The sequence below is a fragment of the Canis lupus genome, chromosome 7 (genome assembly GCF_011100685.1).
Source record: "Canis lupus familiaris isolate Mischka breed German Shepherd chromosome 7, alternate assembly UU_Cfam_GSD_1.0, whole genome shotgun sequence".
NCBI classification, from domain to species: Eukaryota; Metazoa; Chordata; class Mammalia; order Carnivora; family Canidae; genus Canis; species Canis lupus.
The window spans coordinates 70,898,087-70,924,065 of NC_049228.1; the positions used below are offsets into that span (position 1 = coordinate 70,898,087).

Consider the following 25,979-nt stretch of genomic DNA (forward strand, 5'->3'; position numbering starts at 1 on the left):
AGAAATAAAATAAAAATAAATAAAAATGCACACTAAGTACAAATAATGTATTATACACTTTGAAAAACAAAAAATATCATAAGGACAAAGAGATTTTTGTCTCTGCAGATTTCCCAAACAACTTAAACAAGACAACTGTGTTATCATTGAACACTGCAGTAAACAATACCAAATATGATTAGGTATTGACTTAATAAAACGTCATAGCAATTAAAGTTGGCTTTAGATTTCTATTAACCACCAATAACAACAAAGTGTTTAGTTTCCTTCAGAGCACCGGAGAATAGAATTTTCTTCTCAGGAACTGTCCTGGAATACATTAGATATATGTAATCAAATACCTGAAGTTTCCCCTAATGCTTTCACCATTCTACAAATCTAACCCTGGGTTCTACTCCTGTCCAAGAATCGAAACAGTCCTAAGAAACTATATGAAAAAGAGGATAAACAATCTAGAAACTTTTAAAAAATGGTGTTGATGTTCTTGACACTGTATATTTCTGTCAGACAAAAACAAAAAACAAAAAACATATTTTGGTCCTAACTTTGAAAGCAACTTTTTCCTCTTCAATGAAAGAGTAAAGTAGAAAACGTGATAGTAGTAGAAGGTAGTTTTTTTTGTTTTGTTTTGTTTTTAAATTTTATTTATTTATTTATTTATTTATTTATTTATTTATTTATTTATTTATTTATAAGAGACAGAGAGAGAGAGAGAGAGAGGGGCCAAGACATATGCAGAGGGAGAAGCAGACTCCAGGATCACTCCCTGAGCTGAAGGCAATCGCTCAATTGCTGAGCCATCCAGGCGACCCGGAAGTGGTTTGAATTTAAAAGGATATAGATTAGCCTCTATGCCCACTCCAACCGTGTCTCTGTGCATTTCTTGAAGGTGTGACTTTGAGCAGGTTACTTAATTCCTTGATCTTCATTTTATCCACAAATAAAACAGGAATACCTGGACTCATCTCACAAGGTCATCTCTAAAATTTGAGTAAAATTTTTGGCATGTGGTAAAGACTAAATAATTCTTCCCTTCCTCAGTTCATAGATTTTAAAAAGCCACAATATTAAATATCTGGTAAGGCACAACATTCCAAAAGCCATAGTCTCCTCTGAGCACCTACTGTGACAGAGTGTTTCCAGTAACCCTGAGTACTTATTTCTAGTAATACTGAGATCACCTAACGCAGAGTCCCCCAACTTGATAATGCTTGGATTCTAATGACTGGCAATGTGATTTCCAGGTTTGTTATTTATATTTTTGCACTATACAGGATTATGTTCAAGGATTATAAATAGAAAAATACGTTAAATATTTGGACACCCTCAAAGATCTTATGTTTTAAATACTGAAGAAATATTTTATACCACTAAGGCTAAATGGTTTCAATCTTTTGCTTTCTTTTCACTCATAGTTTCTAACTTTTATAAAATTACATAAGTACTTTTATTTTATTTTTCTAAATACTATACATGGCTAGTAAAAAAAGTTACAAAATTTGTTCTAATGGTCTTATATTGCCTTGTTGCCTTTTCTGAAAGACCTTATAATATACATAGTTGTAAATGCTTCAGTAAAATGATTTAATTATACTGATCTTATAAAAAATTTGGCTTAAACTCAGATCATATAAAAAGGTTAATTAAGTAGATTAGATCTATTAACAATTTATTTTATTGGTTAATCCTATATATGCCATAAATCTTTATATGTATATTGAAAGATTTATTTTTTTTATTCTTGCTTGCTCATACAATTAACTTATTTCAAAACATCTTGGGAAAAAAAAACAAAAAATGAGGATAATCAAATGGATAGAAAATCTAAATAAGTTTTCCTTTTCTTGTCTTCAACAATTTATTAAGAACATCATCATCAATCCTAGTATATGGTTTTCCATGGTCAGTATCAGACCTCCACAAGAGACAGAGAGCCAAAGTTTTCCACTGCCTAAATCTCACTGGTCATAAAAGTGTACTATAGTGAATATAATCTGAGTCAGAATTGAGCATTAAGATTGGATTATGGAAAAAAGATTAGATTATAGAATCCAGTTCTAAGCACTCTATACATACCCTGGAGATAAGACTGCACATCAAGTTAGAAGTTTAGTTGGAGTGGTAGTAGAAAGTCATGGTATCCTGATTACCTAGTATTTTATAATGCCACAGATTTAATAGGTTAGGTCAGCAGTTTTAAGAGTAAAAAGTTATGAGTGAAATGGTTGAATTCTAATATTAAGAATGATCATAATGTGAAGCAATTTAAAATAGAAGTTATATAGTTTCCTCTGGAAAGAATCAAGTTTGGGAATTTTACAAGTGGTTGTTCTTGGAGGTAATTTAGTAATATCATGAAATGAGATTTGCATTTAAACTAAATTTATATATTTTGTGGTTATAAAGTGATGAACATAATGAATCCTGTTCAAGATTTAAACCGTGACCTGAAAATTTGCATATATTAATATTTTATTAAAAATTCTGTAGAACATCCTGCTTCAAGTTCTGCCAATTACAAACATCAGCAATCACACCAGAGGTAGGTAAGAATGTATTTAAGAAGAATAATTACAATAATAACAGTAGTAGTATTAGTAATAGCTCACATGCATTGGGTGTTTCCCTGTCATACACTAGGTCTTATTTATTATTCACAAAAAACTATTGTAGATAGATATTCTGTTGTTCACATCTCAAACATGAAAAGATTTGGAAACAAGGTAATTGACCCAATATGAAGATGCTACAGAGCAGCAGATTTGAAATCAGAGTTTAAAATATCAGTGACCTTCAGAAATACAATACATGCCAGATTTTTTTTAAATTTCTACTCTTGAAAAATATATTGTCTTCCTATGGTTGACTAGGTAGAAATTACATATTTAAAATTTAAGTCCTCAGAGAAAATAGTATTAAAATCCAGGACTAGTGAATCTACAAAAGCTCTTATAAATGTTTGCATGATCACTTAAGTCATTTATTGAAACACTTAATGTTTAAGTCCAGTACTAGGCACTCTTTGTTAATTAGCTCTTTTAATTTTCACAAGTACTCGGGAAGTCACGGCCAGAAGGTGGCCCAGTCAGAGTCCAAAACACAGATATTAATCTGTTCCTAAAGTCCACATTCTCAGCCACAGTGCTTATGATCTAGGGCATTTACATGCTTTCAGTCTCCCCAGTTTTCATTTATCAGGCTTTGTTCAATACAAAACTTTCAGAATACCCCTTCCCTACATTATGTGTAAGATAATTGAAAAATTGTTACAGGTTAAAAGTGAATATACGTTCCAAGAGATCTAGTCCTCCATCTAAATATTCTGTATCTTTCCATTTATGTCTAAGAGGTACTGACTCACCTGGAATCTCAGGTATTTGAGATGCAGAATACTTGTATGCTCGAGAAGCAAAACCTTTGGATGACCTGTATTTCTCAACATCTATCTGCCCAAGATAAATTCATGTCATGGCCAAAGCACCATTTTCATTGCTTAGCTTGTGTCTTCTTGGCAGCTACTGGACTGGAGTATACTTCTAAGAGATGGCATGTCACCTGTGCTCATTTAATTCTTCACCCCTCCTCCCCAGGACTGCCTGGAGTAACTACTACAATTCTTCCATCTGATTAAATTTTATTGTCTTTCTTCAATTCCAGTTCTGTTTTGCTAATTAATCCCAACTGGAGTGACTGGTAATTTAATATATTGGAGCAGAAAATTTTGACATTGAGGAAAAGATATACAGAAGCAAATGTACATGCATTTGAAGTACAGGTAAGGGAAGCTCACAGTTAGGGGAGGATCTGCATATAGATAATCACAATAGGTCCATTTTCATCATAACCCATTTCAAGGGGACAGCCTCTCCATTTTACAGTAATTTTACAACAATAAGGAGAATGTAGATTGTAGCAATTACAGGTTTCATAAAACTGTATTGTAGTATTATTTTACAAGAAGAATGCTTGTCATGAAACTCCCCTTGTATTAAATGTTAAGTCCCTATACTTTACATAAGTAATAAAAATATCTTTAAATACATCAGCATATGCTAAGCTAATAATAAATATTTCAATCCATATACCAATGCCTCTTTGTGGTAGCCTATTTTTTTCCCATCCAACATATGTCTCTTAAGTTATAACTTTCCAATTTATAAGAAGGCAGAAATATTCCTGAGCAGGTCATGATGTCAGATATCTGCAAAGAGTAAATGTATTTTGAAACTCTTACCCGATCTTAGTGAGACGAGTGTAATCTGTTCCACAATTCCATTAATCTGAGATTATATCTGAGTAAACTAGATGTTTGCTGGTCCTTTCAACAGTTTCCCAGGAAGAGGTATGAGTAGTAATCACTGAAAGTGCTCCGGAGCACCATTCACAAAGAGCTGAAATACACGGGGAAACAGAAAACAAGCACAGATTTGTTAACAGAGTTTCATAGTTACTTTTTCAATACTACATACACATGTTTTTTTTTTTTTTTTTTTACATACACATGTTAAACCAAATGAGTAACAGCCTCATCTTATCTTTTAACCAATAGTTCATTGGCAGGCTAATCTAGTCAATGAGAATGTGGGCTCTGCGCCCAATGTCGAGACTTCAGGTCAACCCCTCAGCAACCCACCTGCCTCTTGGTCAAGCTATGGACACCCTCTGCAGAGGACTGTGAAAAAGACATGTTAATACTAGTGCTCTTAATGGTGGCTCAGTAAAAGTTAGTTGTTTTATCTCTTCCTCCCCACCCCCAGCCTTTTTTTCCTTTTCCTGGTGAACAGAACACCCATTAATTGAGCACATAATATAGAGCAATAGGTGGTACTTTATATAAATTATCTCACTTCATCTTCAGATGACATGTTATTAAATCTGTTTTGCAAATAAGGAAACCAAGATTTGGGGAATTAGTAATTTATCATATGTAGATGACAAGAAATCAGTATAATTGGAACTTAATACCATGTCTGTCTGATCTCCAAATTCTTTGCTACTTCTGAACTCTCATGCTGGAGGGCTGACTTTGAGTATTTTGATGCTATCCAGAGCAAACAGCAAACATAAAATTTAACTCTTACTATTGGTTTCATATTATCTCATGTTAAAATATACTATTTTTTATAAGGTTGCCTTAGGTTTACTTACATTCAGGATTTTTTTTTTAAGATTTTATTTATTTATTCATGGGAGACACACAGAGAGAGGCAGAGACACAGGCAGAGGGAGAAGCAGGCTCCTTGCAGGGAGCCCAATGTAGGACTCAATCCTGGATCCCCGGGATCATGCCCTGGGCCAAAGGCAGACGTTCAACTGCTAAGTCACCCAGGTGTCCCTACTTACATTCAGTTTTAGGAGACAGAGTGAGTGCAACTGAAATTACTCAGTGAAATTCAACCATGAAACACATTAGAACATTCAAAGAAATTTTTATTTTTTAAAGATTTTATTTATTTTAGAGAGAGAAAGAGAATGTGTGTTCAAGTGGGGAAAAGGGCAGAAGGGGAGGGAGAGGGAAACGGAGAGAATCCCAACCAGACTTTTGCTGAGTGTGGAACTCGATCTCAGGACCCTGAGATCATGTTCTGAGCTGAAACCAAGAGTCGGATGCTTAGCTAATAGAGCCAGCCAGGCACCCCTCAAAGAAGTTTTTCTATTTAACTCTATATCACAAAAGATTGATTTATACTGACATTGACCACCATGGAAAGAACTGACAAAACACAACTTGTTCAAATTACTAGTCAAATTTATAGAACAAGTAAAGTTGTGTTCTGAAGTCAATTTGATAGATTTTCATTATCATAGTATCTTTAATAAAAATCTGCCAACAGAAAAAAAATATTTAATCATATTCCCACCACATCATCATAGCCATTGCTAATAATATACTATCTTTTACAGACTATTATTTTTATGGTGAGATTTTTCCTAGATATATAGCAACACTATATTCTGTTTAGTTAATATTAGAACAAGAAGTTCAGTTTTAAAAGTTTGTAAACATTTTATTTTATTAAATAATCTAGTATAGCGGCACCTGGGTGGCTCAAGGGGTTGAGCGTCTGACTCTGATTTCAGCTCAGGTCATGATCTCGGGGTTGTGAGACTAAATCCGGCATCTAGCTTCATGCTCAGTGGGGAATCTGCTTGAGATTCTTTCCCTCTGCTTCTCATCCCCACCCTGTGTACACACAGACACATGCTCTCTAAAATAAATAAATAAGTCTTTTAAAAAATAATGCATGACACATTTTATGTAAAACTTCACTTTTTTAAACTACGGAATACAGATCTATGATTCCTATGACAATATCAATCTCCAAAAATTCTCTTAAGGATTTTCTTGTTTCTCATTTGGTAGGAAAATCTGATCTGATCTGAACTGATATGAAGCCACTTATTATTTAAAAGGCTCAACACAAATATTGTGATAATTCACTGTGAAATTATGCATGGGTTTAACTACGGGGTTCTACCCCAGTACACTCCAGGGACGGGAAGGCCATTATGTAATATAGCCTATTTATCTCATGTTCTTTTCTAAAATCTAACAAGATCTGATTTCTGATTAGAATCTTTGATGAGCAGTTGTAGACCTAAAATAGTAACAAGGTCTCATGTGGTGCTTAGCATTTGCCCAGCATGTTATTTTAACTGCTTTACTTCAAATAATCCTCCCAATACCCTGATAAAGTAGGAACTATAATTAATCTCATCTTATTGATGAGCACACTGAGGCACAAGGAACCTCAGTAACTTGCTTGATTCCACGTGGCTTGGAAATGACAGACATCTGCAGCCTGAATCCAGATAGCCTAACTCCAGCATCTGCATTCCAAATCAACATACGTAACCACTGGCTTCACTTTCAGAAGTAGAATCGCTAAATCAACATGTTTAAGATCTTGATGTACATTGACAGGCTGTCTTCTTAGAATAGGATATCAGTGCTGGTCGTGACAAAGAATGACAATCAGTTTTTTTTTTTATTGCTGTCCCTGGTTGTATTTTTAAGTTTTTCATATTTGGCAGGCAAAGAAAATTAAATTTATGGTTGGCTTTGATTTTAACTTACTTTTTGTGATGGTGATGATGAAAATGTTTGCCCATTTCTGTTATCACATGTTTTTTCTTCTTTCAATTATCTTGGTACACCCTTTGCCTAGTTAGAGATGCAACTGTCTAATGGTATCTTCCTGTTCCTTATGCTTACCTGCAGAGCCTCTTCCAGGTTTGTCACTACCCTCATCTGCTGTTGCTATTTCATACCTGCGAGAGAGGCTGTGCATCTGGAAGAGGTCTCCTTTCAAAGCTCAACCAGCCCAACCAACCTATAGCAGCCGTACTTCCAACCCTAACTCTTCACCCCACCCCACCCCCACCACACCATGCCCCCTTTTGTCCCTCCTCTCTTCCCCAATTGCCACCATTCATTTGACAACTGCTGGGATTAATGACTTGGAATCCTTGCGATGTTCTCTTATGAGGACTCTTCTTTCATTGCAGCTTCTCCTGTGTCAGAAACATCCCACAACTCCAACATTGGTGCCTTTCAATGACTCCAGTCTCTAAAGTTCCTGTCTTGAGCTCTATAATATTTTGCCAATTCTTGTCATCTACCACCATCACAGGCATTCTTCATTGCTGACTTAGGGAATAAACTTTGATCATTATATAAAGAACTCATCCAATATTCCAAGCCTCTGGTGCTTTCTCATCACCTCTATCAACCTTTGGCTTTGGAGAGAATGAAAAGCCAAAGAAATTTCTCCTACAAATCCTCTTCAAAAAAATATCAAATTTCTAGTAACATTAGCTGTAGATGAGACCAATTCAACTGTTTTTCAGCCAGTCCTGCATACATGTTTGGGGGTGTGTATGTGTGAGATATTTATTATCCCAATGTATATAAAACTACCATTTGCTTTACATCATCACCAATACTGGGCATTTTCAGTCTTTTTCATTTTAGTGATTCTAGGGGACATATCATGGCATTACCCCGTGGTTCCAATTAGAATTTCCCTAATGACTTCTGAAGTTTTTTAAATTGTTTATTGACTATGTGCATATTCCCTGTTATGAAGTTCCAATGCAAAATTTATCATTTTTAATAGGTTGGTTGCCCACTTTAAAGTTATTTTAGTTGTGGAGTTTTAAATATTCTGGAAAGGAGTCCTTTATTTTATATATCATCATGTATAATAGTTACAGTAAATATTTTCTTAGGCGGTGATTTATTTCACTCTTTTAGTGGACTAGAGTAACTAGAGTAGAATATTTTAAGTTACATTTATAATTTGTTTTTTAAAGTTAGTGTTTTTTTATCTCTTCTTCAGGAAAGATTTGCTCAGTCCAAGGTCATGGAAATATTCTCTTGTGTTTACTTATAAAGTTTTATTGTTTATCTTTTATATGTAGATTTATGCTCCATCTGAAATTGGCTTTTGTGAATGGTGTAAGTTAGAGATGAAGAATTAATTTTCCTCATATGTATAAACCACTAATTCATACAGTCTTTTCCCTAATGCTCTGCAGTTTAATTTTTGTCACAAATATTGAGTCCATCTTTGTGTTACCTTCCTTCTGACCCCACACAATGATATTTGTCCATCCTTGTGGCAATACCAACTGATTATAATAATTCTAATATTATAGTCTTGATATCTGGTTATACATATCTTCTGATTTTGTTCTTTTAGATCATCTTGGTTATTCTCATCTCTTTTCCACATAAAATTTAGAATCAGTTGGTTATTTTCTACAAAAAAAGTCTGCCATGATATAAGGGGATCATGTTTTTTTTTGTTTTAGTTTTAGTTTTTGTTTTTGTTTTCCCTGTAGATGAAATATTTTCATTAGAAGAAATGAAAAACATAAGTTTCTAGCTCAAAAGTCAATCAATCTAATCAATAGATACAGGAATAAGTAGAGACCAAAGCATAAAAGCATAAATTAATCATGAGAGTATGAGAAAAGAGTAACCTAATTAAGGAATTAATATTCTTTCAAAAAACTTTTACAAAATATACAGGGCTACTTTGACAGGGCAGGGAGTGGGGTGAGAAAAGGCAAACCTATAAAAATTAAGGAATGACAAGAAGGAATTAATTACTAAAAAAAGGCAATAAATAAATAAATAAGGGACTACTGTATGGACATCTAGGCTTATAAAAAAAAAAACTTTAAGTTTTAAAATCTAGATTAAAAAGGACAGTTTTCCAGGGAAATACATACTACCAAAATTGACCCCTCAGAGATGGAAAGTTTAAAGAGATCAATTTCCATAGAAGAAAGAGAAAGCTATTAAGGATCAATCTCATCAAACAACCAGGCCAGACAGTATCACAGTTGAAAACCAAAAAACAAAAAATATACAGAGACCAAATATACAAAAAATATACAAAGACCAACACTATAAAATTGTCCCCATAGTTCCAACATACTATAAATTCAAAGTAAAAGAAAACTTGTTATTAAGCCACCATAATGTTGACACTTAAACCAAAAACTGTGTTCAAAAAAAAGAAATTTTATGAAAAGAAATTCACAGAGCAATCCTATCTATGCATATATCAACACAAGGCATTAAATAAAATTTGAGTCAGCAGAATACAGCATCACATTAAGAAAATAATGCACACAACCAAGTATGATTTATTCTAGAAATGCAAGATTAGTTCAAATCTATCAATATCATACACCATTCTTAGGTCCATACATGTTTTAATGAAATTTCAACATTCCCTCATTATAATAAACACTCAAGAAAATAAGAGAGAACACTTATATGAAAAATATTTATACTCTTCAGTCCTAAAACCAGTTTCTTACTTAATGAGAAGGTTCTAGAAGACTTAAAAAAAAAGATTTATTTATTTTAAAGAAAGAGGGAGGGACTGGGGAGGAGAGAGAGAGTGTGTGGGCATGCACCAGCATGCTCATAAGCGCTGGGGGGAGGGACAGAAGGAGAGGGAGAGAGACAAACTCAAGACAAGACTCTCCAGTGATCACAGAGCCCAATGCAGGACTCAACCCCACGACCTCCAAAATCATGACTTGAGCTGAAACCAAGAGTTAATGCTTAACAGACTAAGCCACCCAGGTACCCCTAGAAGCATTTCTACTCAGATCTGAAATAGGAGGAGGATGCATAGTATCTCATTATTCACTGGTGTACTGAAAATACTAGCAAAAGGACTTAGACCAAATAACTCAGTTATAAGAATTGGTAAGGAAGAGGTGAAACTTTTTACTTATGAATAATGTGACATCCGGAAAATGCTAATGAATAACAGTAGTAGATCAATAAAATAATTTAGTAAGGCAACAGAATGTAAAATTAGTATTTAGAAATACCTTTCATATACATCGCATTATAAATAAATAATATGACCACACTGAAAAGAAGAGGAAAAAAACCTTACCTAAGTAACTGTTGAAAAAGTGTTTTGCTTGCTTACTATAAGGCTGCTCACATGCTGTATTGTAGTTAAAGATTTGTTTTTCACAATGGTATGAAATTGCAGTACAATGAAATTGTACTTCATGTGTACTTACAGATTAATAATGAAATATATTGATGATAATGAGAGTAAAGTTTTTCATTGTTACAAATCACTAGTAATGGAGGGGAGTTTGCCAGAATAAACCCTGTGTTGTTGGAATGGAATTAGATATATCAATGAAATAATAATTGTATGTGTGAGTAGAAACACAGAGATAGAAATGATAGATGTGTGTATATGCTTGTTTGCATATATGCACATATGTCCTAGTTCAGGTGACAGAGGACCTAGAAGCAGGGACAAAGTTCAATAAGTACACCCAGCACCCAGATCTTGGTTTCCAAATACCCTTCTTCAATAAAATGAACTAAAAGTCCTTGGAGAAACGGTTGATTTCAGGAATGAGGCAGAGAGAAGAATAAGGAAATGGGGCAAGAAGAGCCAGCAAGATCTTGTAATGACAGAAAGGAAGTAAATGCTCAAAATCTGATGGCATGTCAAAAGAATAAAGGATCCAGTCTCAAGGAACGCCCAATGGCCAAACCTAGAATAAAGTTAACAAACCAAACAAGAGTGAATTTTATCTCCTGTAATAAATAAGTATCCTGAGTCTATACTACAAACAAGAAATTACATGAAGAAATAAGGACATTTATTTAATGTAACAGCTTATTCTTAGAGTAGAATTCAAATTAATATAGAAGGAAGGATGCAAAAAAATCATCATCTCACAAACATCAGAGTAATAATTATTGCAGAAGCAAGAATCACTGACAAAGGCTAATGTTACTGGGGAAAAGTATATGAGAATACAGGATATTTACATAGTCTAAAACTGTCTCCCCACAAGATACCTATTAACTGTAAATACATATGTATTTATAATTAAATATATTTATAAGTTACATATATTTATATATGGAAATAAATACATTATGGGGAAAACTGACAAATTTCACCTCAATCAAGTTATCTATCTTAGTATCACCAAGAATGAAGCATGTCAACATTATGTACCTCCTGATAGGAGGCATTGAGATTACTTTATTACTTTAAAAAAATAGACTCCTAACTCTGGGAAACGAACTAGGGGTGGTGGAAGGGGAGGAGGGCGGGGGGGTGGGGGTGAATGGGTGATGGGCACCGAGGGGGGCACTTGACGGGAGGAGCACTGGGTGTTATTATGTATGTTGGTAAACTGAACACCAGTTTAGTGTTCAAAAAAATAAAAAATAAATTTATTATAAAAAAATAAAATAAAAAATGTATTTATTTATTCATGAGAGACACAAAGAGAGGCAGAGACATAGGCAGAGACTCATCCCAGGACACCAGGATCATGACCTGAGTGGAAGCAGATGCTCAATCCCTGAGCTACCCAAGTGCCCCTACCTCATCAGTTCTGCCATAAGGAGGAACCTGAGGGGTACCTGAGTAGTTCAGGTGGTTAAGTGACGGATTCTTGGTTTTGACTCAGGTCTTGATTTCAAGGTCCTGATATAAGAGCCCTGCACGAGGCTCTCCGCTTAGCAGGGAGTCTGCTTGTCTCCCTCTCTCTATACCCTCCCTACAGCTCACTCTGTCTCTAAAATAAATAAATCCTTTAAAAAAATGAGGAACCTGAATTTAATCATGAAGAAATGTCAGACAAACACAAATTCAGAGAAATTCCCCAACTTGAATGGTCAGCACTCCTCAAAAAGGTCAAGGTCACGAAGATACATGAAGTTTAAGTTCCCCATCTCAAGGGATAATAGATACGACAGCTAAATGCAATTTAAGATCTTGGATTTAATCCTGAACTAGAAAAAGGACATTTGTAGCACAATTGGCAAAATTTTTAAAAGTCTTATGAATTGTATCAATATTAACTTCACAATTTTATAATTGTATCACAGTTATTATAGAAGATCTTGACATTTAGTGAAGCTGGGTGATGGGTTTATAACAACTTTTGGTAATACTTTGGCAAATGTTTTGAAATTCCTTACTTCAAAATGAAAGTTTAAAAACATTTTAAAAGCACCTGGGAAAAAGATGAGCAAACTAAATTCAAAAGATAATAGATAAAAGGAATGAATTAAAATGAATCCAAAAATCAATTGAGTTGAAACCAGGTATATAATGGAAAAAAACAAAAGCTGTTTCTAGAAACTCTTAAGACATTAGGAAAAGAAAAGAGAAATTTAGCAGTATCACATGAAAATAAAGACATCTCTGCAGTAAAAGAATGTCAGAAAAAACTTCATGCCAGTAACTTACAAAACAGAACAGTCATGAGACACACCCACACATATATAGCTACCTAATTTATGACAAAGATGCCATCTCAATGAATGGAAAAAACAATGAATTGGATCTTTTCAGTAAATAGTGCTTGATAAACTGAAAATGCATGTGGAAAAAAAAAATGGGTCTTGACCACTTCTTCACACTTTATCCAAAACATAAAAATAATGCCAGATGGATTATATACTAATATGAGAGGTAAAATGAGATAGCTTCTAGAAAAATGGTTCAAAACAAAAACCTAGTGTTAGCAGATAGAAGAGATGAAATTCACATGTGTTGGTCCAGTGTAAATGGTTCACTTTAAAAGACCGTGTAGCTAAAGCTGAACAAATGCAGAGTCTTCGATCAGCAATTGCACTCCTAGGGAATAATCATGTGTATCCGCCAAAGATGGGAACCAGAATCTTCATAGGTTTTTCACTCATGAAAGCCAAAACCACTACCAAGGCAAATTTTCTTCATTTACAGAACTGATTAATATATTATGCTATAATTGTAAAATTGACTGCTCTCTAGCCACAAAGTGTATTAAAGTATTGCTGCCTACAACATCATCAAATCTACAGAGATAATGTTGAGTAACAACAAAAACAAAAATGAAGCAAAGGGTATTATATTTATATAAAATTCAAAAAACTGATAACATTAATTTGTAGTGGAAAAATACATTATGGTGATTACCCCTGGGGGTATTAATTAGGAAGTACGACACAGGAGTTCTTGGGCTAGAGATAATATTCAATACTTTATATTCCTAAGGGTTACACAAGTATAACCCAGTACCCATCATGTCCACTAGACTGTACACTTGAGATTCATGTGGTTTACACATGAATTTATATAGATTATAATTCAGTGAAATTTTTTTCCTGAATGTATCGTTTCGTCTATATTTTCAAGTTTAAACATGACATATTCCCAGACAGAGCTTTCAAGGATGAAATTAAAACCAAGTATTAATTTCTGAGAATATATTCTTCCATTAATAACAGAAAAAAGGAAAAGAACTGTTTTTAAACTTTCAATCCCTTTGCTGAAACTGGATGCTTTAGCTATCTACTTATTACTTTGTAGAGCAAGAAAAGATGATATCCTGGCATTTACTACAAATGCTGACTATGTCCTCTGTTACAAAGTGTTTATTTTTTCTCAAAAAATGGCAGGAGATATTGGATACTGGTAAATACTGCAGAGTTAGCACTTTGGGCCAGCTTAGAAAAATATTTTTAATTTCTGTATACCAAACTGATTGTTTTGAAAACATTGTAGTGGGGCATTTTAGTTGTCTAAACTAACAATATACTTCTACCTATATAAAGGTGCTAAAGCAAAAGCATGTATTTCAATTTTCCTCAACATTAAACTACAATCACAATCACATTTAACTCCCATGATAGAATTTCTAGAATTTTCCATATCTATCAACTCTAATCAATCAACTAACAATAGTGAGTTTGAAATCTCAACTGCAGTCATCCATGATTTTCTCTGAAAGGCCCATTTTAAAAAAAATTAACATACTGTCCCTTAAGTGTTTCGTATTCTTTTATAGAAGACAGAATTATAACTAAATCATAATTGACATATGAAATATTAATACTAGTCATTCAAGTATAGATTTCTACCAATAAACTGTCAGATGTTTAGCCTCTATGCTACCCACAGGGTCTATAATACAGTGTCTTCAATATGGCCAGTTATCAATATATTGTTTTTCTAAATTCTAAAAGGTAACACCCTTAAGGTGAAAGGAAAACATCCAATTATGATCAACATCTTCTATTAAGAGAAGGCTGGTAATTACATATACATTCAATTTTAAAAAGCCAAAAAAAATAAATTAACTCTGGTAATTGGGACATATTTCAATTATCTAGAAAATGTCCTTATTTATCACCTTTCTGTTCGACATCATTTCCAAGGAAATGAGGTATTACTGTGCATACATACAATGTCATTTACAGATCCAGAAAAAAGATGAGAATAGGACTATTTATAATTATATTTCCTCTAGAACCTTAATAGAGTTTTATGACGTACAAGTATTTCTGTACGTTATACTGCAGAAGTCCTCTTTTGACTTTTGCTTTATTCTAATCTTACAATATTCTCTGTTCCTCTGAATTTAACTCTTCCCACTGCCATTACCAATGTTTCAATTTGTAGGTTTCATCTAACTACTGAAGCATTATCAGAACCCAAATAAACACATATTATCTTACTAATTAATGCTCTCCCAGAGACTTAGAAATTAATATAGGCCCTGCTGCAGAAATAATGGCCACTGAAATCACAGCCCTAACACACACTCAAATATCCATTTCCTTACAAGGTTAGCAAAAGATGAAGAAGTTAGTAAATAAAACTGCACAAAAGCACAGATTATATTGGCTCATAGTTATACTAAAATGCTACCTTAGCAGACATTCACAAGCTCTGCCTTTAGGATTCTGACAGTGACGTAAACATCATGCAAAGAAATATTGAAGAAGAATTACATAATCAGTTCTTCAACCAGTTGTTAGCTTGTTTGCTGTAGATTTAGACACTGCTGCAGGCTTCTAGTGGTTGGCAACTCACACTGTGGAAAATGTCACTGGGCTTTGCTACCCTACTAGCTGTGCTCCACAGAGCAGAAAATTAAGCTTGACATATTTGAGGGAGGAGTTTTCTGGTTTGTAACAATTTATAAAAATAGCCATACTTATTTATTCCAGGGTCACATTTGTAAGTTCTTAGTAACTGTGAGATAAATTTAATTTTATTACACATGCTAAAACCTTAGATCATTCTCACATAAAATCCAGCTAATTATCTCCAAAGTAAATAGAGTTTCATCTCTAACTTAAAAAGATACATATACATACAGTACTATGAAATACTTTAAAATCTATACCATTTAAAATAAATTGAAGAAAAATTAGTATCTAAAATCATGCATTTTAGCTTAAGTTTATTCTGATTTTTTTTTTAAATTTTTATTTATTTATGATAGTCACACAGAGAGAGAGAGAGAGAGGCAGAGACACAGGCAGAGGGAGAAGCAGGCTCCATGCACCGGGAGGCCGACGTGGGATTCGATCCCGGGTCTCCAGGATCACGCCCCGGGCCAAAGGCAGGCGCCAAACCGCTGCGCCACCCGGGGATCCCTATTCTGATTCTTTTTAAATAAAGATAAATCTGAAATAGCTGGTTGTGTATCAAAATATGAGTTTCATTATGAATAACCTAGACTTAATGTATAAATGGAATTGTTAGATTATACTAGGTTCAAATTTTCTACTTTATACATTTCTTTTGAACTATGCTAATATTTAAAACTAATTATCCTTTAGTTTGTTTCAGCATATTTGAAATATTTAAATGTTAATTTTTCTATTATAAGTAGAATCATATATCATAAATTGCTGCACTTTACAAATTTACAAATTCAAAATAAAACTATGAGATCCTGAAATATGCCACACAGTAAGATCATCAATGAAGAAAAGTATTCATAGTACTGCTTGTAGAAAATTTGCTCAACTTTTTCAATAACATCAAACCACATATTTAATCACTCGGAGGCATTTGCCACTTTCATCAAAATGAAGATACACCTCCTCGTCTCTTGCCAGATTTCTTTCTTACCTGACTGTGGTTGTTCTCTCATGCAAACTAAAACATAAGCATAAGAATATTATTCTTCTAGACTATCTACAATATGCCAGACCCATTTTATTATGAATGCCAAACACTCTGGCCTTCAGAGAAAAATGCTCCCATATCTCTCCATTTCCTTGGTACCTTATCTCTCTGGTTTGTGCGGTTAGCCTCTCACCAACACTTCCTTCTCTTACCACGGCTTGGACAGCCATCCCTTCTAACTTTTAATCAAGTGAATGCCATTTACTTAGCACCTGCTAAGTCAGTCACTGCTCTAAATGGCTCTGATGAACACAGATATCCATAGATCACAAGGAACACACATATACATAGACCACATCTTTATTTAAAGAAAGATGTCCTGTGATTCCTCTTTTATAAAGTAGCCCCTGATGCCTGAGAAATCTCCCAGCAGTCAAACAACCTCATCCACTTACCCACACATGACATCTTGTCTTTTCCTTAAGCTTCCTATTTGAATTAAGAGAAACCAGCATTCCCTTTCCCCACTAACCATCACCTGGAATTCTACACACTCTTGACATTGCCCTTAAAACATACACTCATGACCAGTATTTTATGGAAATCTCTAAGTCTATTTTCTTATTTGACTTCATGTTTCCTTATCAATGATCCTCTGTATGTGACTCTCAATTAGTTTTGTATAGATGGTTGTATATTCATGGAGAGGAAGGGCCACTTGTAACTTTCTAAAGTCCTTGGCACAATTAAACATTAATGTCCTCTGTGATTATAAGGATTATCAGCCTGGAATTGTAGATGTTTCTTTACTCATTCCTGTAAGTCTTCTGGGCAGAACTATACTCCAAAAGGCTATAGATCAAGTGTAGGGGAAGTAACTGAAAGGAAGCAAGCATTTGAGTAATAATTCTAGCTCTCAGAAAACTCTCTTTTAAATGATCTATTGTAAATCAGGAGTTAATAGCACTTAAAATACAAATCATCACACACCAAAGCTTCCCACTTTTTAATTATCTGCTCTCGGCCTCCAAAACACTTGGCTGCTCATCTCCTATTTCGTTTTGCTTTGTTTTGTTTTGTTCTTCCTTTCTTTCTTTAGGTCTCAGGAGATGCACTGGCTCAATAAAGGCATCCCCCTGAGTGGGGGGCAACAAGTCACAATGCCTCCTTGATCAACCTTCCTGAGCTGACATGTTGCAAGTGACCTGAAGTGGCTACATCTGTTCAGTCAAGTTATTACAAGCAGCATGAAGAGGGAACCCCATGCCAAGCAAAACAACCACAGTACAGCCTCCTTAGGTCCCCCAAGAAGCTGCAGAATCCTACAACTGGCACTTTTCAGGTTTCCCTTTCTCCCTCACAAGACAATTCTCTCTTCAATATGAAGGGTTCTCTGCAGCTTTTTTTCCTTTTTTTTAAGTAATGAACAAATTTGGCTTAGAGGAAACAATATTTTCAGACTAAGAATGAAAAATATTTTATATCCTAAAATGTGGAAATCTTGAAACTTTATATTTTAAATATATCGAATTTATATATTAATAAAGCTTATGTACTTAAATATATTTTCCCTACTCTATTTTTCTTTTATTTATTTATTTATTTATTTATTTATTTATTTGAGAGAGAGAGAGAGAGGCAGAGACACAGGCAGAGGGATAAGCAGGCTCCATGCCGGGAGCCCCACGTGGGACTCGATCCCGGGACTCCAGGATGGATCCCTGGGCCAAAGGCAGTCGCTAAACTGCTGAGCCACCCAGGGATTCCCCCTACTCTATTTTTCAAGTGTTCATTTATTATTATTATTTTTGGGGGTGTCAGGCTCACCAGTGTCTAATTAGCTTCTATCAACTTATAGGTACTTTTAAGTTATATATTCTCTATCCTTGTAACAAAAAGATCTATAGATTAAAAAAAAAAAATACATGAACTGGAGCTCCTGGGTGGCTCAGTCAGTTAAGTGTCTGCCTTCAGCCTGGGTCATGATCCCAGCCTTGCATTGGACTCACTGCTCAGCAGGGAGTCTGCCTCTCCCTCTGCCCCTCCCCTTTCTTGTTTCCTCTCTCTCTCTCTCTCTCAAATAAAATATTTTATTATTTTTTTATTTATTTATTTTTTATTTATTTATTTTTATTTTTTTAATTTATTTATGATAGTCACAGAGAGAGAAAGAGAGAGAGGCAGAGACATAGGCAGAGGGAGAAGCAGGCTCCATGCACCGGAGAAGCAGGCTCCATGCACTGGGAGCCTGATGTGGGATTCGATCCCGGGTCTCCAGGATCGTGCCCTGGGCCAAAGGCAGGCGCCAAACCGCTGCGCCACCCAAGGATCCCCTCAAATAAAATATTTTAAAAAATACTTGAACTTGGGGTGCTTGGGTGGCTCAGTTTGCTAGGCATCTGACTCTTGATTTTGGCTCAGGTCATGATTGCAAGGTCATGAGATTGAGCCTCATGTCCAGTTCCATAATGGGTGTGGGGCCTGCTTAAGGTTTTCTGTCTCCCTCTGCCTTGACCCTTCCCCTCAGTCTCAAATAATAAATAAAAAAATCTTTAAAAAATACATGAACTCAAATTTATAATTCCTGGGTTGCTGCTATCTATTATAACTTCCCCCTACTGTCTGAGCAGTCTCAGTACCCAGATGTGTACTACTTCAACACATCTGTTTAGGCTAGGAAACAGAAACACTCACTGGATATTGCTCCCACTGGTAACAGGTGCAGAAGCTCTGTGTGAAGCATAACATCACTGATCTTCATGTCACAGAACAAGATGATCTCCACACCTCCTTATCTACTAAGCATCACCTCTATGTACATACATGCCACGGCATGGCTCAAAATTTTAACATATGCGTTAGATCTTAACAATCTTCAAGTTATCTTAGAAGAGGTGGGAAGTACAAGTGGACTCCCAACTTTTCTCCAATTAATCTTCTTAAAAAGAAATCTCTCCCTATGCACACACATCAGAATGGGTAAAATGAGTGATAACACTAAATGCTGGCCAGGGTGTAGAGAACCTTTGTCACTCACACACTGCTGGTCAGAATGTAAAATTACATAGCCACTCTGGAAATGGTTTGGAAGTATATTATAAGACTCGACATGGGTGGTGGGCATTATGGAGGGCACTTGTTGTGATGAGTACTGGTGTCTTATATATAAGTGATGAATCACTAAATTCTACTCCTGAAACTAATATTACAGTGTATGTTAACTAACTGGAATTTAAATAAAAAATTGAATACAAAAAAATTGAATACATACACAACTACATATACTCAACATACACTTTACAACTCAGCAATTGTACTTTTGGACATTCGCCCCACAGAAAAGAAAACTTATGTTCACAAAACACCTGTACATAGGGGCAGCCTCGGTGGCTCAGCGGTTTAGCACCATCTTCAGCCCAGGGCATGATCCTGGAAACCTGGGATCGAGTCCCACGTCAGGCTCCCTGCATGGAGCCTGCTTCTCTCTCTGCCTGTGTCTGTGCCTCTCTCTCTGTGTCTCTCATGAGTAAATAAATAAAATATTTTTAAAGAAAACCTGTACATAATTGGGGCGCCTGAATGGCTTACTTAAGCATCTGATTCATGATTTCAGCTCAGGTCATAATGTCAAGGTCATGCTCTGCACAAAGTCTGCCTAAGACTCTCTTTCCCCGTTCCCTTGTCCCTCCTCCCCACTCTAAATTAAATCTTAAAAAAAAATCTATATACAATTGTTCACAGTAACTTTGTTCATAAGAGCACAAAACAGGAAAAGCCTAAATGTCCTTCAATGGGTATAAAAGACCATGGAACCCTATTGTTGGGCACAACTGCTTGGATGATTCTCAAGAAAATTATGCTGAGTGTAAAAAGTCAATCCCCAAAGGTTATATTGCACGATTCTATTTACATAGCATTTTTGAAATAACAAAATTATAGAACAATGGTTGCCAGGGGTCAGGGATGGAAGATCTATGGCTTTAAAGGGGTAGCACGAGGGAACCATATGATTACGGAAAGTTCTGGATCTTGATTGTTCTAGTGGTTACACAAATCTACACATCTGATGAAACTAGAGCTCACATGCACATACACAGAGTATACGTATAACTGATGAAATCTTAACCGTTGGGTGTACCAATGTCCATTTCTTGGTTTTAACATTGTACTACAGTGATACAAGTTGTTTTTGAGGGAAACAGAGTTAACTTGTACAGGACCTCCCTGTACATTTTTTCTTTGCCATTTCCTATGAAACTATGATTTCAAAATAAAAGAATACAAAGAGAAATCTTCTGTGCCCTCCCCCATACTCTTCTAACTACTGCTCTCTGCTTTCCCTTCTGCTCCCTTTACAGCAATTTTCTCAAAAGCTATCTGTTGTCTAATACACTGCTCCCATACTGCTGTTTCTTTTTTAGATTTTATTTATTTATTCTGAGAGACAGAGAGAAAGAGTATATGCTAGCAGGGGAGAGAGGCAGAGAGAATCTCAAGCAGACTACGTGTCAAGTGTGGAGCCTGATGCAGGGCTCAGTCTTACCACCAGGAGATCAGGACCCGAGCCAAAAATCAAGAGTCTGAATCTGGGATCCCTGGGTGGCACAGCGGTTTAGCGCCTGCCTTTGGCCCAGGGCGTGATCCTGGAGACCCGGGATCGAATCCCACGTCAGGCTCCCGGTGCACGGAGCCTGCTTCTCCCTCTGCCTGTGTCTCTGCCTCTCTCTCTCTCTCACTGTGTGCCTATCATAAATAAAATAAAAATTAAAAAAAAAAAAGAGTCTGAATCTTACCCAACTGAGCAACCCAGGCATCCCTCCCACACTGCTATTTTAAATTTGTTCCAGTCATAGCTCTGACCCCTCTACCAGCTCTAAAACATCTCATCAAGATCACCAACAGCATCCATTTTCCTCAGTCCAGAAGTCATTTGCTCATCTTCATCATGTGTCTATCACTCTTGATCTAACAACCACATTCAACAGAAGTGATCATATATATCCCTAAGTATGCTTTCTTTACTTTATAGATGCTCCTGGCTTTCCTTTTCTCTCATGTGGCATTCACTCTCATCTGGAGGTTGCTCTATATTTCCCAGAGATTTTCCCTCTGTCGACCCATTCTCTTGGTAAATGCATCCAGTCTCCTTGGTTTGACTTTTCTATCCACTGACAACTCCCAAATTTATATTCCTAGTCTAGTCCTCTTCCCTGAACTTCAGATTTGTATGTAGCAGCCATGGTCAATCTCTATGTAGATAATTCATGGGCATCTTAATCTTCACACACCCTAAGCCAAACACCTGTTAACCCACCAAATGTGCCCATTCTAGGATGTTTCCTATCTCAAAACAGACAACTCTGTATTTCCTGTAACACAAGCCAAACCACGTCCAATCAATAATACCAGTGCCTCTACTTCTATAATATATACCGAATCTGAGAACTTCCCACAACTGTCATTATTACCACCTTGTTTGAATCTGTTATTATATTTGGTCTAGGTTCTTCAAATGGTACTGTAACTCACTACTCTGGCCTTGCTCTCTACAGTATATGTTCAGTGCAGTGACCCAAGTAATTCTTTTAAATTATAGTTTGTTCGAGATACCCTCTGACCTCAAATACCCTATACTTTCCAGATCTCATGCCTTACTGTGAGCACCTTTGTTTACTCTGCTGTAATCCACTGGCCTCCTTGTTTTTTTCTAGAACATACCAAGTACAAGCCTCTGTATTTCCTGTTCCAACAGCATGGGTAGTCACAAGGATAACTTTGTCTCTTCCTATTTCAGGTACTCACATGTTACCCTTTAAGATAGATTTTCATCACTCCTTGCCTTACTATACTCCACAGCAATCACCACCTCATATATCATAAAAATGATATACCATTCATTCCTTTATCATCTGTGGATTCCCATTAAAAAACAAACTTCACAGACCTTGTGGTTTTGTCCATTTTTATACTTCTGTATTGCCGTTGTCTAAATCATGCCTGGAACATGTAAGGCTCAATTGTGATATGAATTATTATTTAAACAATTATCCAAATACCTTTCTACTTCCAAGTAGGAAGGAAGCTGCGGTATTTGGAGTAATGTGTAGTCAAGAATTCTGTAAGATCTGAAGAACCACAGAGAACCCCATCTGTTCCATGACTGATAGCTCTGGCAAGCACAGCAGACATCACCTCATTGCTGCAAGGTCTGGCAGTCACATGGCCAAGTACTTCATAGTCACAGATCTCTCTACTCAATAACAGAGTCCCCTTGGAGGGCAAGGCCTAGCTACTCCCTTGTCCCTGGGGATTCCATAGCCCAAGAGCAGCAAGAAATGTAGCTGGTAGGAAGCATATACATCTACTTTTAGCTTCCTCTGATCCCAGATAGTCTGAAATGTGTACTCCCATGTAAAATAACTGAAACAAAGTCACAAGAGGCTCAAAAGCATCTCTGAGATGGCAGAAGAATCACTGAACCTAAATAGGCCATAAGAATTGTGCAATATTGGGATGCCTGGGTGGCTCAGCAGTTGAGCATCTGCCTTCGGCTCAGGGCCTGATCCCAGGGTCACAGGATCGAGTCCAGCATTGGGCTCCCTGCAAGGAACCTGCTTTTCCCTCTGCCTGTGTCTCTGCTTCTTTCTCTCCCTCTGTGTGTCTCTCGTGAATAAATAAATAAAATCTTTTTTTAAAAGGAATTGTGCAATATTAAGAATGGAAAGCAAAGGAATGAACAAATAGAGGCCTATAGGATATCATCAAGCTTACTAACATATGCACAAATGAGGACCCCAAATAGAAAGGACAAAAAGGAACTAATTTTTAAGAAATGGCTGAACACTTTCCGAATTTGATGACAAACATTAATCCACAACAAGCCCAAAGAATCCCTCCCCGCCCCCCCCAAAAAAAAAACCATAAATATTCCTCTTGGAGGACACAAGAGGAAAAATGTCTTCTCACATACAGGGAGGTTAAAAGGCAGTGGGATGGCATTTTCAAATGTTGAGTGTTTAAGAACAATACCCATCAACTGAGAATCCTATATCCAGCAAAACTTCCTTCTAAACAAAGAAGAATAAAAGATATCAGCAAATAAACAAGGGCTGGGGTTATCCTCTGCTAGCACGCCAGCCCTATAGGAAGTCCTTTAGCTGAAAAGAAATCATGCCCAATGGAATGGAAGAAATAAAACCACGAAAAAAGGTAAATGTGAACATTTATTTTTCTTCTCAATTGATTTTAAAGTTAACTGCATAAAGTGCTGTAAAACTATCCTTGCACTTAAAGATGTAAAAATATGACAGTAGTAACACAAGCAGATTGAAGGAAATGTAGTCTTATTGCAAGTAGGCTTCCAAGTTTTACTGGCATTTTATTGATACTAACCTGAAGTAATGCATATTATAATTCCTGGAACAACCACCAGAAACACACACACACACACACACACACACACACACACACACCACTGTATTAACTTCTTTGTTGGTTTCTTTACATTAGAAAGTATATACTTAGTTCTAAAAAAGGCAGCATAAGAAGAAGAGAGAAAAAAGAGGCAGAGAAATAGAGCAAAATGATAGATACAAATCCAACCGTATTAGCAATTACATGAAGTGTCACCGTGTTAAATACTGCGATCAAAAGGTAAAGACTGTCAAGCTGGCATTATAAAAATACAAAAAGTAACAAAAAATGTTTAAAAATCACAAAGAAACAAGGTTCAAGTATATGCTGCCTAGTTGAGACAGACTTGAGATTCAAAATACAAATAAGTTGAAAGTAAGAGGATAGCAATAGATTTAACAGGCAAATAGTAACCATAGAAGAGCTGAAGTGGATATACTAATACCAGACCAAGAAGATTTTAAAACATTTCTTTTTTTGCTAGAGAGAAAAAACTGACAATATTAGAAGTTCAAAATTAGAAACAGATAATTTGATAATAACCCCAATACCCAGGTTCAGTAATCAATACTAGACAGAAAAATCAAGCTCATTAAAGACTCAAAACACTTGTCAACATCACGTAATCATTTTGTATAGACTACATCACCTGGTAATAGCAACACACATATTCAAGCTCACATGGAACTGGAACATATTCTAAGACAGACAATATACTAGGCCATAAAGGAATCCTGATAAATTTAAAAGGATAACAATTATACAGTGTGTTCTAAAGTCACAACAGAAAGAAATCTGAGAAGTGCCCAACTATTTCCAAGGGTAACTAAACTCAGTTCTGAATAACTTATGGGTCAAAGAAGAAATTACAAAGAAAATTAGAATATATTTTGAACTAAAGACAAAGCTACAACATACCAAAATTTATGGGATGCAGCTAAATCAGGGCTATGGAGCAAACTTATACCTTCACTCACCAGTATTAGAAAAGAATCTTCAATCAGTACCCTAAATTCCCACTTTAAAAAAAAACTAGAAAGAGAGCAAACTTAACCCAAAGCAAATAGATTCCATTATTATGAAGAGTTCAGGAAAGGCACATCTATAGAAATGGCAAGCAGATTAGTGACTGTTGCTTAGAATTGGGAGCAGCCATTGTCTGCAAACAGTGTGAAGGATCTTTTTGAGGGGGATAGAAAAATGTCCTAAAACTGGATTGGAAGGATGATAGTGTAATTCTATAAATACTTTCAAATTAATAATTGTAGTTGTATAATTCAATGATTTATTTCATTTATACTTCAAAAAAGCGACTAAAAGACAATTTGCCTCACCAGCAGTGGAGTAATGTGCACATGTGTAAATACCACAAACAAATAAAATTGAGTATTACCAAATGGAGCTATCCAATGCTAAGCACAGACATAAAAAAAAAAGATCTATTTAATCCTGTTCCTTATAGGTTTATAGCCAAAAAAATACCCCCTTATTTTAAGTATTTCATTTTAAATGGATAAAACTATTAGGCCATGGCCTTAATTTTTCAAGTTAAAATTTGTATTTAAAAAACTAAATTTTATTTACCACTGAAATATTAAGTCAAACGCTCTATCTTTCTTTCCACAATGATGGGGTTACCTTGTCCATTAGGCATGGGGTTTTGTGGGAGATTTTTCCTATCAGTATAAATAAATCTTATTTTTCCTCTTTAGCAAGAGACTCTGATTTTTCTTTTTTTTAAGTTTTTATTTATTTATTCATGAGACACACAGAGAGGCAGAGACATAGGCAGAGGGAGAAGCCAACTCCCTGCGGGGAGCCTGATGCAGGATGTGATTTCAGACACCCCCCCCCACCAAAGAGTCTGATTTTTCAGTAGAATTATATTTAATTGCAACAAATCATCATAACTTTGACCAAACATTTATAGACATATAGACACCATCAAAATGATTTATTTGATATAGTCAGGGGCCACTTTCTCCAATAAAATTGGTCTAAATCTGGATTTCACCAACCAAAGTTTAAGTATCAAATGGATTTCCATCATCCTTAAACTCTGAAAACAGTCTATCTGGGTCCTAATTACTCAGCAATTTCTTGTGATGTTTTCATATATAAATAAAAGAATGGAAA

At 35.6% G+C, this 25,979-nt stretch overlaps 1 protein-coding gene across 3 annotated transcripts in view; it reads right to left on the minus strand.

Annotated features, from left to right (window-relative positions):
- Positions 1–25,979, minus strand: part of DLGAP1 (DLG associated protein 1) — an 870,774-nt gene that overhangs the window by 746,716 nt on the left and 98,079 nt on the right. The window contains exons 1-2 of one of the 3 annotated variants that reach the window (XM_038543736.1): positions 15,302–15,410; positions 4,235–4,391 (exon numbers count right to left, since the gene is read on the minus strand). The gene's annotated coding sequence lies outside the window, so the exon portion shown is untranslated. Of the gene's footprint in view, positions 1–4,234; positions 4,392–15,218; positions 15,411–25,979 lie in introns of those variants that run through there. The other 2 variants (XM_038543735.1, XM_038543734.1) reach the window with 2 other exon arrangements.